Genomic DNA, 13,900 nt, shown 5'->3' with positions numbered 1-13,900 from the left:
ACAGGAGTTCTTGGTGGAGAAGGTTCTCGATTCCAAATTGTCCCGGGGTCGGCTTTATTTTCTGGTGCACTGGAGAGGCTATGGTCCAGAGGAAAGGTCTTGGGTCCTGGATAAGGATCTCCATGCCCCGAGGCTCAAGAGGGCATTTTTTCGGGAATTTCCTCGGAAACCTGGCTTTAGGGGTTCCTTGACCCCTCCTCAAGGGGGGGGTACTGTTAGGCGCCGGGGTCCGCTCGTCGGTGCGGCCCGGCGCCTAGCAACTAGGGACGCCGTGCGCGTACAGCCGCCGGCTCCCTGGCAACGCTAGACGCCGGGCGCACGGAGCCGCACGGACCCTAGCAACGGGGACGCCACTGGCGGACCGCGTTCCCCGTTGCTGGGTCCATTTAAATTAGTAAGGGCACCTGTTTCCTGGCCGTGCAGCAAGGCAGCTGCACGGCATTCATGCAATCAGCACTGGCAGCAGTTGATTGGAGGGCTTCGGTTTATATGCTCTTGCAGTGCCTCACACAGACGCCGGTAATAGCTTCCTGCATGCTGTATCTGTTTGCTGAGAGTGTTTCCAGTCCTGCTGTATCCGGTCGTTCCTGTCCTCAGTTGTCCTGCACTCGGAAGTCGTCATCTGTTCCTAGAGTCCTGACTGAGCACCGTTAAACATCCAGTGGTGTTCGTGAGTCGCGGCGTAGCCGTGTGTTGCGGCTTGGCCGCTTTATTACTTATTATTTATTATTTGTGTTTCGGAGCTTTTGCGGAGGATTCCGCTCCCACAGATCCACTCTGGTATCCAGCGGTGCTGGGTAGGAGTAATGGACTAGTGGATTTTGGTTGTCCTTTTATCTGGCGGTTTTTCCGCGCATACTTCAAGTTTGGTTAGTTAGCTTGTTGCCCTTGGCCTGTTGTAGTCAGAGGTCCTCTTGTCATCATCCTGCCTCGGATTTCCCTTTGTCTCTCACTAAGACCGGGGGGCACCGGAGTTGGGCAGACATAATCCGCCTTTCAAACGTGGCTGCCAGGGGCTCAAGAAACCATAGTCTCGCAAGGGATTTCCGATAGCACGGGTGAGACAATAGAGTTAGGGCGCCAGGGGCAACTAGTCTTTCCTGCTCCCGTAACCAGCATTCCCTTCCAGTACTCTGGCCATTGTCATAAGATCTCCTCCGGTCAGGAGTACTGGAATCATAACAGATATGTGAATTTCTGCTGATACGTGTGGCATTATATGAATTTCAGCGTAATGTGAATTTCTGCTCATACCGTGTGGCATAATGTGAATTTCTGCTGATACCGTGTAGCGACATGTGAATTTCTGCTGATACCATGTGGCATATATGTGAATTTCTGCTGATACTGTGTGGCGTAATGTGAATTTCTGCTCATACCGTGTGGCGTAATGTGAATTTCTGCTCCTACTGTGTGGCATAATGTGAATTTCTGGTCATACCGTGTGGCGTAATGTGAATTTCTGCTCCTACTGTGTGGCATAATGTGAATTTCTGGTCATACCGTGTGGCGTAATGTGAATTTCTGCTGGCATAATGTGAATTTCTGCTCATACCGTGTGGCGTAATGTGAATTTCTGCTCCTACTGTGTGGCATAATGTGAATTTCTGGTCATACCATGTGGCGTAATGTGAATTTCTGCTCCTACTGTGTGGCGTAATGTGAATTTCTGCTCCTACTGTGTGGCGTAATGTGAATTTCTGCTCCTACTGTGTGGCGTAATGTGAATTTCGGCTCATACTGTGTGGTGTAATGTGAATAAGGGGCACTACTGTCAGTAGCTGGTGAGCATGGAGGCATGTGTGACAAATGCTGGTGTCCTGCATAGGAGGAGTCTGATGGCATAGAAAGAGCCCTATATGGCTCTGACAGCACATGTGTAAATTTTAAACTTTACTTTCGTTGTATTAAAACTGAAATGTTCGGCCTCCTAAATCTCCCATACTTTACAGATTGACCCACTCAAAAACAGGGTGTAGTTGACGGGGGAGGGGGTGCAAGGGGTGTGGTGTGTGTGTGTGGTGGGAATGCATATGCACCTCGGCCCACCACTCTCTAGTTCCGCCACTGGGTCAGGGATAGGTTGGAGAAGTGTAAGCAGCGACAGGGTGCAGCGACAGTTAGGGCTCAGGGTTATGCTGTAGCAGTCAGACTGTACTGGCTGGTTTCATTTTATTTCTCTGGGGTGTATTATATCTACATTATCATTAGGAACTAGAGAGTAATTAGATTAAGCTATGTGATTTTACTGAGAGAATGTAAAATACTGCTAGACACGCCCCTCCTGCGGCGCACCCCCTAATAAAATTAGCTGCGCACGCCTATGGGGCATTATATATAACCAGTGCTACTACAGGGGCTTTTATGTGTATAACCGGCGCTACTACAGTGGCTATTGGGGGTCATTCCGACCCGTTCGTACGCAGCGGTTCTTCGCTGCGGTGTGAATGGGTCCAGAATGCGCATTTGCGGCAACGACGCTAGCAACGAAGAAAGCGGTCGCAGCGGTGAACGCAAGAAGTTTGACAGAAGGAAGGCATTCCTGGGCGTCACCTGTCCGTTGCCGGACACTTTCAGGGAGTGGTAAGCAAAACGCAGGCGTGTCCAGCAGAACGGAGGGCGGATGTCTGACGTCAAAGCCGGGACCTGCATTGCTGAGATCGTCGCACAGGGTAAGTAGGTATAGGGCTGGTCTTCTTTTACACAAAACTTTTTTAGCTTAGCAGGGCTGCACAAGCGGTCGCAGCCCTGCTAAGCTAAAATACACTCCCCCATAGGCATGGATTAGTCGATTGCACCAGCAGCAAAAAGTTGCTGGCTGCGAACAACTCGGAATGACCACCATTATGCGCATAACCGGCGCTACTACTGGGGACATTATGTGTATAAACAGCACTACTATATGCGCAGGGTAATGTGAGTAAGATTGTGTTGCTGTGTGACGTAATTTGAAATGGGGGTACTATTGTGTGGCCACTCCCCTTCCTTGTGAGACCACACCCCTTTTTGCAGCACACTATCCCTTTGTAAAATATGGGAGGGCGCAAATTTATAGTTTGCAGGGGGGCGCCGAACACACTAGCACCGGCCCTGAATACCTGCGAATAAATCCATTAGCATGTGACTGAGTACCCAGTACACAACACCTGCAAATAAATCTGGTATTATGTGACGGAGTACACAGTATATTACACGTAATAGGTAAATACTGTGACGCACTATATATGGACCCAGACGCACCTAGTCCCCAGGGTACAGTATACAGTGATAGATATATCAGGAATACACCGCAGTGAAATCACATAGGAGATACAGGCACACATAGTCACGTTTGCAATACAGATAATTATTTTCATGACAATAAAATTGCATTGGATTACTATATGAACACACACACACATATATAAAACAATGCGCGGTCTGAGACCGGATGTATATATCAGAATACTCGTACAATATATTCTGGCACAGGTACACGTGTTCTTAACTAACGCTGTCTTAATATCGACATGTAGAATAGTTAAGTGTTTGTAAAACCACGGTGCTGATGTACAGGCGGGTTTACAAAGGAGAACTTGCTCTGCAGTCCCGGATACCAGTTGCATCTATTTTAGAAAATGACGCCCATCGTCTCAGTCAGGGAGTGAGGGAGAGTGTGAGGCAGCTCCAGGGCGGGAACACCAGCAGTAGATGGCGCCGGGGGATGGGCTACAGGTCAAGCGCCGGCTCCCCTATGCTGGACTTCACCACCTGGTACTGTGGAGTCTTATTAAAAGTGGACATTAGTATATCCGACCTGTACTCTTATGCCCTGGTGGATATAGTGGGGTCCCTGCTCGGTGACAGTGTCCACACCAGCGTCGCAGTCCGTCTCCCTAGACTGCGATCGGAAAGCGATTTACTGGTGGGTCCCACCTGGGGGACCCTCTTACCTCCTCCCCGTAGCAGCCACGTGAACCAGGAGAGCGTCTGCGACTGTGTGCCTAAGCCGGAGTGTCTCCGCCGCAAGTAACCGGGAACTGAGCTAGCGGGAGTATGCAACACCGCTTGGGAGGTGATGGAGCTGCAGCGCTGAAGTGTTACCCTGACATACAGCACTGACAGACCAGTTTTTAAGAAATTTTCTGTCAGAAAAAGCTTTGTCAGGGCTGCCCAGTGCAGCCCACCTGTTAAGTGACCTGCTTCTGCAGACACCAACTGAAAACTGAGCTCACAGTGCCTGGAGGCAGGGTTATAGAGGAGGCCCCAATGGACAGCTAAAGCTTTAACCTTTTGGTGCCTGGATCAATATCCATCTCTACACCCCAATGTATTCCCTGTGGAACACAGTGTACCCCGCTGCAGAAAATTATTTCTGAGCTTATTTACACTCTACAGCCAGTGCCTGGACAACACTGAAAAAACTGTAGACGCAGCGTCAGACTGGCTGACCGGGGAAAGTGCTTCCGTCCATTTACGCCAGGACAGTGTTCAGGAGCACCCGGCTCTTTACACCCGCTACCTGTATCACAGGTAATTGCAGGTGCGAGTGCAGAGAACCGGCTGCCTCTAAACATTGTCCCGGCATAAGTGGACCGGAAGCGGTTCCCCGGTCAGCCAGTCCGAGGCAGTGTAGACCATACTTACCTACTTTGCTGCCTCCTCCTCCGGGAGGAGGCAGCGTTGTAGGTGCATAGGGGCGTGGCCGGCAGCAGTACGGGCAGTTTGGGGCGTGGCCGGCAGCAGGATGGGCGGTCCGGGGGCGTTGCATCAGGGTCGCGTCATCGTGACTTCACCCCCCGCTGTGCTGTGCCGAGAAAGGAGGCGCTGCATAGCGGGGGGCGGAGCTACGATGACGCGATTCAGCGCAAATTGCGTCATCGGACCACCTCGGGCTGCCCACTTGTTCTCTGCTGCGGGCGGCCGAGGGGGAAAGCGGGAGGCTTGCCCACCTTTCCGGGGGGCCGGGAGGGTCACCCGATTTTCGGGAGCCTCCCGGCCATTCCAGGAGGGTAGGCAAGTATGGTGTAGACAGTCCCGCAGAGGAGGATATACTGACGCCGAAAGAAAAACGGGGGGAGCAAAAAACATAGAGGCAGCAGATACACAGATGCAATACAAAGGGACAACAAGGAAAAAGAGGAGGTAACAAGCAAGACGAGAGATGAAGGACGAAAAGGCAAGAAAGACAAAGTGGAGAGAAAAAGGTAAGGATGTCAGAGGGAGAAAGAGAAAAACAACGGAGGAAGCAGGAGAGAGAGATGGAGATGAGAGAGATGGCATAAGAAAGGGAATGCTAAAGAGACAGAAGAGTAGAAGAAAAAGCCAGGCAGCCAAGACATTGTGCCGTATTCTTAAAAGTGTTATATCTACTGTGGCGGAATATTTGAAAATAGTAAAACTTTATTTTGTGTGAGATATTTCTCTAGTTGTGCAGTTTGTAAGGAAGACAGGGCTATCATATACAACAGTAGTGCTGGTCTGGTGCTTGAGGGGCTCCAGGATTAGTCTAGGTGTACTTTCTCTAACGTCCTACCTAAGTGGATGCTGGGGACTCCGTAAGGACCATGGGGAATAGCGGCTCCGCAGGAGACTGGGCACAAAAGTAAAGCTTTAGAACTACCTGGTGTGCACTGGCTCCTCCCCCTATGACCCTCCTCCAAGCCCCAGTTAGATTTTTGTGCCCGAACGAGAAGGGTGCACACTAGGTGGCTCTCCTGAGCTGCTTAGTGAAAAGTTTAGTTTTAGGTTTTTTATTTTCAGTGAGACCTGCTGGCAACAGGCTCACTGCATCGAGGGACTAAGGGGAGAAGAAGCGAACTCACCTGCGTGCAGAGTGGATTGGGCTTCTTAGGCTACTGGACATTAGCTCCAGAGGGACGATCACAGGCCCAGCCATGGATGGGTCCCAGAGCCGCGCCGCCGGCCCCCTTACAGAGCCAGAAGACAGAAGAGGTCCGGAAAATCGGCGGCAGAAGACGTCCTGTCTTCAACAAGGTAGCGCACAGCACTGCAGCTGTGCGCCATTGCTCTCAGCACACTTCACACTCCGGTCACTGAGGGTGCAGGGCGCTGGGGGGGGGGGGCGCCCTGAGACGCAATAAAAACACCTTGGAAGGCAAAAAAATGCATCACATATAGCTCCTGGGCTATATGGATGAATTTAACCCCTGCCAGAATACATAGAAAAACGGGAGATAAGGCCGCCGATAAGGGGGCGGAGCCTATCTCCTCAGCACACTGGCGCCATTTTCCCTCACAGCTCCGTTGGAGGGAAGCTCCCTGGCTCTCCCCTGCAGTCACTACACTACAGAAAGGGTTAAAAAAGAGAAGGGGGGCACTAATTACGCGCAGTATTAAAGATACAGCAGCTATAAGGGGAAAAACACTTATATAAGGTTATCCCTGTATATATATAGCGCTCTGGTGTGTGCTGGCAAACTCTCCCTCTGTCTCCCCAAAGGGCTAGTGGGGTCCTGTCCTCTATCAGAGCATTCCCTGTGTGTGTGCTGTATGTCGGTACGTTTGTGTCGACATGTATGAGGAGAAAAATGATGTGGAGACGGAGCAGATTGCCTGTAATAGTGATGTCACCCCCTAGGGGGTCGACACCTGAGTGGATGAACTGTTGGAAGGAATTACGTAACAGTGTCAGCTCTGTATAAAAGACAGTGGTTGACATGAGACAGCCGGCTACTCAGCTTGTGCCTGTCCAGACGTCTCATAGGCCGTCAGGGGCTCTAAAGCGCCCGTTACCTCAGATGGCAGATATAGACGCCGACACGGATACTGACTCCAGTGTCGACGGTGAAGAGACAAATGTGACTTCCAGTAGGGCCACACGTTACATGATTGAGGCAATGAAAAATGTTTTACACATTTCTGATAATACGAGTACCACCAAAAAGGGGTATTATGTTCGGTGAGGAAAAACTACCTGTAGTTTTCCTGAATCTGAGAAATTAAATGAGGTGTGTGATGATGCGTGGTTTTCCCCCGATAACAACTGATAATTTCTAAAATGTTATTGGCATTATATCCTTTCCCGCCAGAGGTTAGGGTGCGTTGGGAAACACCCCCTAGGGTGGATAAAGCGCTCACACGCTTGTAAGAACAAGGGCTCTACCCTCTCCTGAGATGGCCGCCCTTAAGGATCCTGCTGATAGAAAGCAGGAGGGCATCCTAAAAGGTATTTACACACATACTGGTGTTATACTGCGACCAGCAATCGTCTCAGCCTGGATGTGCAGTGCTGGGTTGGCGTGGTCGGATTCCCTGACTGAAAATATTGATACCCTAGATAGGGACAGTATATTATTGCCTATAGAGCATTTAAAAGATGCATTTCTATATATGCGTGATGCACAGCGGAATATTTGCCGACTGGCATCAAGTCTAAGTGCGTTGTCCATTTCTACCAGTAGAGGGTTATGGACACGACAGTGGTCAGGTGATGCGGATTCCAAACGGCATTTGGAAGTATTGTCTTATTAAGGGGAGGAGTTATTTGGGGTCGGTCTTTCAGACCTGGTGGCCACGGCAACAGCTGGGAAATCCACGTTTGTACCCCAGGTCGCCTCTCAACATGAGAAGACGCCGTATTATCAGGCGCAGTCTTTTCGTGGGCAAGCGGGCAAAAGGTTCCTCATTTCTGCCCCGTGACAGAGGGAGAGGGAAAAGGCTGCAGAAATCAGCCAGTTCCCAGGAACAGAAATCCTCTCCCGCCTCTGCCAAGCCCTCAGTATGACGCTGGGGCTTTACAAGCAGAATCAGGCACGGTGGGGGCCCGTCTCAATGAATTTCAGCGCGCAGTGGGCTCACTCGCAAGTAGACCCCTGGATCCTTCAGGTGATATCTCAGGGGTACAAATTGGAATTCGAGACGTCTCCCCCTCGCCGTTTCCTAAAGTCGGCTTTACCGATGTCTCCTTCTGACAGGGAGACAGTTTTGGAAGCCATTCACAAGCTGTATTCCCAGCAGGTGATAATCAAGGTACCCCTCCTGCAACAGGGAACGGGGTATTATTCCACACTGTTGTGGTACCGAAGCTGGACGGCTCGGTGAGACCGATTCTAAATCTAAAATCTTTGAACACTTACATACAGAGGTTCAAATTCAAGATTGAGTCACTCAGAGCAGTGATTGCGAACCTGGAAGAAGAGGACTACATGATGTCTCGGTACATCAAGGATGCTTACCTTCATGTCCCAATTTACCCTTCTCACCAAGGGTACCTCAGGTTTATGGTACAGAACTGTCACTATCAGTTTCAGACGCTGCCGTATGGATGGTCCATGGCACCCCGGGTCTTTACCAAGGTAATGGCCGAAATGATGATACTCCTTCAAAGGAAGGGAATTTTAGTTATCCCTTACTTGGACGATTCCCTGATAAGGGTAAGATCCAGGGAACAGTTGGAGGTCGGTGTAGCACTATCTCAGGTAGTGTTGCGGCAGCACGATTGGATTCTCAATATTCCAAAATCGCAGCTGATTCCGACGACTCGTCTTCTGTTCTTAGGGATAATCCTGGACACAGTTCAGAAAAAGGTGTTTCTCCCGGAGGAGAAAGTCAGGGAGTTATCCGAGCTAGTCGGGAACCTCCTATAACCGAGCCAAGTCTCAGTACATCAATGAGATGGTTCTGAAAAAAAAATGGTGGCTTCCTATGAAGCAATCCCATGCGGCAGATTCCACGCAAGAACTTTCCAGTGGGACCTGCTGGACAAATGGTCTGGGTCGCATCTTCAGATGCATCAGCGGATAACCCTGTCACCAAGCACAAGGGTGTCTCTTCTGTGGTGGTTGCAGAGTGCTCATCTTCTAGAGGGCCGCACATTCAGGACTGGGTCCTGGTGACCACGGATGCCAGCCTGCGAGGCTGGGGAGCAGTCACACAGGGAAGGAATTTCCAGAGCTTATGGTCAAGCCTGGAGACATCACTTCACATAAATATCCTGAAGCTAAGGGCCATTTACAATGCTCTAAGCTCAGCAAGACCTCTGCTTCAAGGTCACCCGGAGTTGATCCATTCGGACAACATCACGGCAGTCACCCACGTAAACAGACAGGGTGACACAAGAAGCAGAAGGGCAATGGCAGAAGCTGCAAGGATTCTTCGCTGGGCGGAAAATCATGTGATAGCACTGTCAGCAGTATTCATTCCGGGAGTGGACAACTGGGAAGCAGACTTCCTCAGCAGACACGACCTCCACCTGGGAGAGTGGGGACTTCACCCAGAAGTCTTCCACATGTTTATAAAACTCGACAAGTATTGCGCCAGGTCAAGGGACCCTCAGGCAATAGCTGTAGATGCTCTGGTAACACAGTGGGTGTACCAGTCAGTGTATGTGTTCCCTCCTCTGCCTCTCATAACCAAGGTACTGAGAATTATGAGATGGAGAGGAGTAAGCACTATATTCGTGGCTCCGGATTGGCCAAGAAGGACTTGGTAACCGGAACTTCAAGAGATGCTCACGGAGGATCCGTGGCCTCTACCTCTAAGAAGGGACCTGCTCCAGCAAGGACCCTGTCTGTTCCAAGACTTACCGCGGCTGCGTTTAACGGCAGGGCGGTTGAACGCCGGATCCTGAAGGAAAAAGGCATTCCGGATGAAGTCATCCCTATCCTGATCAAAGCCAGGAAAGATATAACCGCAAAACATTATCACCGCATTTGGCGAAAATATGTTGCGTGGTGCGAGGCCAGTAAGGCCCCGACGGAGGAATTTTCAACTAGGTCGATTCCTACATTTCCTGCAAACAGGAGTGTCTATGGGCCTGAAATGGGGGTCCATTAAGGTTCAAATTTCGGCCCTGTCAATTTTCTTCCAAAAAGAACTAGCTTCAGTCCCTGAAGTTCAGACGTTTGTGAAAGGGGTACTGTATATACAGCCTCCTTTTGTGCCTCCAGTGGCACCTTGGGATCTAAATGTAGTTTTTGGGTTCCAAAAGTCACATTGGTTTGAACCACTTAAATATGTGGAGTTAAAATATCTCACATGGAAAGTGGTCATGCTGTTGGCCCTGGCCTGGGCCAGGTGCGTGTCAGAATTGGCGGCTTTATCCTGTAAAAGCCCTCATCTGATTTTCCATTCGGACAGGGCGGAATTGAGGACTTGTCCTCAGTTTCTCCCTAAGGTGGTTTTCAGCGTTTCACCTGAATCAACCTATTGTGGTGCCTGCGGCTACTAGGGACTTGGAGGACTCCAAGTTGCTAGACGTTGTCAGAGCCCTGGAAATATAGGTTTCCAGGACGGCTGGAGTCAGAAAATCTGACTCGTTGTTTATTCTGTATGCACCCAACAAGCTGGGTGCTCCTGCTTCTAAGCAGACTATTGCTCGTTGGATTTGTAGTACAATTCAGCTTGCACATTCTGTGGCAGGCCTGCCACAGCCAAATCTGTAAAAGCCCATTCCACAAGGAAGGTGGGCTCATCTTGGGCGGCTGCCCGAGGGGTCTCGGCTTTACAACTTTGCCGAGCAGCTACTTGGTCAGGAGCAAATACGTTTGTAAAATTCTACAAATTTGATACCCTGGCTGAGGAGGACCGGGAGTTCTCTCATTTGGTGCTGCAGAGTCATCCGCACTCTCCCGCCCGTTTGGGAGCTTTGGTATAATCCCCATGGTCCTTACGGAGTCCCCAGCATCCACTTAGGACGTTAGAGAAAATAAGAATTTACTTACCGATAATTCTATTTCTCGTAGTCCGTAGTGGATGCTGGGCGCCCATCCCAAGTGCGGATTGTCTGCAATACTGGTACATAGTTATTGTTACCAAAAAATCGGGTTATTGCTGTAGTGAGCCATCTTTTCTAGAGGCTCCTCTGTTATCATGCTGTTAACTGGGTTTAGATCACAAGTTATATGGTGTGATTGGTGTGGCTGGTATGAGTCTTACCCGGGATTCAAAATCCTTCCTTATTGTGTACGCTCGTCCGGGCACAGTATCCTAACTGAGGCTTGGAGGAGGGTCATAGGGGGAGGAGCCAGTGCACACCAGGTAGTTCTAAAGCTTTACTTTTGTGCCCAGTCTCCTGCGGAGCCGCTATTCCCCATGGTCCTTGCGGAGTCCCCAGCATCCACTACGGACTATGAGAAATAGAATTATCGGTAAGTAAATTCTTATTTTTTGGCACATGTACAAAGTCAGTAGGAGACCCAGTATTGTGAAAATACCCAATGTCACCAAACAATGACAGAAGGAGCCTTTAAGCCCCACAGTGTACACGGGCAGCGACACCAGATATTAACCAAGAGGCAGAGAAGTGATTTGATGCAGTTGGTGTGCTCCTATTCTGGTCTGCAGATCTACAGGCTTCTCCCTCAGTAAGAGGATCATGACTACGCAACAGAAGATTTACACTTTTACATAATTGTAGAAATTAATGTTGTTGGGAGAGTAGCACTCTGCACTGGTATCCGGACTCCAGGTCGATAGCACAAAGGTCGACACATCTTAGGTCGACGCCAATTGGTCGACGCGCCTTAGGTCGACATGGACAAAAGGTCGACAGGAACAAGGTCGACATGGAAAAAGGTCGACATGAGTTTTTTCACGATTTTTTTCTTTTTTTGAACCTTTTCATACTTAACGATCCACGTGGACTACGATTGGAACGGGAAAGTGTGCCGAGCGAAGCGGTAGCGGAGCGAAGGCACCATGCCCGAAGCTCGCTCGCCATGCGAGGGGACGCGGTGCACTAATTGGGGTTCCCGGTCACTCTACGAAGAAAACGACACCAAAAAAACATTAAAAACTCATGTCGATCTTTTTCCATGTCGACCTTGTTCCTGTCGACCTTTTGTCCATGTCGACCTTTTGTCCATGTCGACCTAAGGTGTATCGACCAATTGGCGTCGACCTAAGGTGTGTCGACCTTTGTGCTGTCGACCCTCAGTCCCAGACCCCTCTGCACTGTTTCCTATGCTGCACAGAGTCAGGGCACTGCACTAGGACCCAGAGTCTTCAAGGAAATGCAACCGCCAACCTGATGTGCTACTGCACATTTGCAAAATGCAACCATCTTTACTGTGTAAGAGTGCCACAGTACTGTACACATATTCCATACTAGTCTGTTTGATGCCACTGCTGTTGTCCATAGCAACCAATCAGATGTTTACTTTCAGTGTAAGTACCCTAGAAACTGTCACGTACAATCAGATTGGTTGCCATAGGCATCAACACTCCAGCATGCCATGCCATAACTGATAGTTCCACAGCTAAATGATAAAACATGAACTGTACACATGCATGGAAAAATAAACATCCATCCAGCTGTGCCACCACCAATATGGCGGTCGGAATTCCCCTCGCCGTGGCCGCCCCGAGGGACCTCCTGACCGAGGCGCATGCGCGATCAGCCGTCGCCCCGTAATGACGCCATCAGCTCGCTCTGCCACGTCTCTCCTGGGCAGCAGCAGTTGCGGAGAGTTGGGGTGACGGAGGCTGTTGCTGCTGCAGAGGGTGGTCCGGCTGCCCCTGCACCCCCACTGCTTGCACACTGCCCGGGCCCACCATGCACCAACAGCACCGATCTGCCCCGGCCCCTGTGTCAGCCTGACAGCCCAGCCCGCAGCTGCTGTGGGAAGAGAAGGGGCTCATCTGATGCCTGAGCTGCTGCCCCCACTGCTGCCTGTACATGTGTGAGTAACACCCCCTCCATCCATGATGCACGCTTATGCTCCTATACTGTGCTTATTATATATTGCAGTGGCAGAAGTCACGTACCTGGCATTCATATGTTTTCCTGTACTGTGTATATACATCATTATGTGGCAGTTGTGCATTGATACTGCAGGGTTGGAATGCACACTGCTAGAATATACAGCTGCAGCACACGTACAGTACATCTGTATCATGCTGCACAATTATATTGCAATGGCAGCACACATGCATCAAGATCACACACTGCAAATATATATTTCCAAAGCCAAATATATGCACCGGGATCACAGACGCTACTAATTTATATTGCAATGTCAGAACACATGAAGCTGGATCACACGCTACACATTATATTGCAATGGCAATACATGTATCTGGAGCACAGATACTACACATTTATATTGCAATGGCAAAACACTTGCAACTGGAACACACGCTGCACATTTATATTGCAATGGCAAAACACATGCAACTGGAACACATGCTACAAATATCTATTTCCGAGGCCAAACACATGCATTGGGATCACAGACAATACACATTTACATTACAATGTCAGAACACATGCAGCTGGATCACATACACACTGCACATTTATAATGCACTGGCAGAACACGTGCATCTGGAACACACGCTGCACATTTATAATACACTGGCAGAACACGTGCATCTGGATCACATACACACTGCACATTTATAATGCACTGGCAGAACACGTGCATCTGGAACACACGCTGCACATTTATAATACACTGGCAGAACACGTGCATCTGGAACACACGCTGCACATTTATAATACACTGGCAGAACACGTGCATCTGGATCACATACACACTGCACATTTATAATGCACTGGCAGAACACGTGCATCTGGATCACATACACACTGCACATTTATAATACACTGACAGAACACGTGCATCTGGATCACATACACACTGCACATTTATAATGCACTGGCAGAACACATGCATCTGGATCACATACACGCTGCACATTTATAATACACTGGCAGAACACGTGCATCTGGATCACATACACACTGCACATTTATAATACACTGGCAGAACACGTGCATCTGGATCACATACACACTGCACATTTATAATGCACTGGCAGAACACGTGCATCTGGATCACATACACGCTGCACATTTATAATACACTGGCAGAACACATGCATCTGGATCACATACACGCTGCACATTTATAATACACTGGCAGAACACGTGCATCTGGATCACATACACGCTGCA

At 49.6% G+C, this 13,900-nt stretch overlaps 1 protein-coding gene across 4 annotated transcripts in view; it reads left to right on the top strand.

Moving 5' to 3' along the window:
- Nucleotides 1-13,900, top strand: part of TMEM39A (transmembrane protein 39A) — a 122,910-nt gene that overhangs the window by 48,401 nt on the left and 60,609 nt on the right. For 2 of the 4 annotated variants that reach the window (XM_063956752.1, XM_063956753.1), the window contains exon 1: nt 12,342-12,623. The exons of 1 other annotated variant lie outside the window; for it this stretch is intronic. The gene's annotated coding sequence lies outside the window, so the exon portion shown is untranslated. Of the gene's footprint in view, nt 1-12,340; nt 12,624-13,900 lie in introns of those variants that run through there. One more of the 4 variants, XM_063956755.1, reaches the window with a different exon arrangement.

This window comes from Pseudophryne corroboree, chromosome 2, assembly GCF_028390025.1.
Source record: "Pseudophryne corroboree isolate aPseCor3 chromosome 2, aPseCor3.hap2, whole genome shotgun sequence".
Lineage (NCBI taxonomy): Eukaryota > Metazoa > Chordata > Amphibia > Anura > Myobatrachidae > Pseudophryne > Pseudophryne corroboree.
This window is presented reverse-complemented; position numbering and strand designations above follow the sequence as displayed.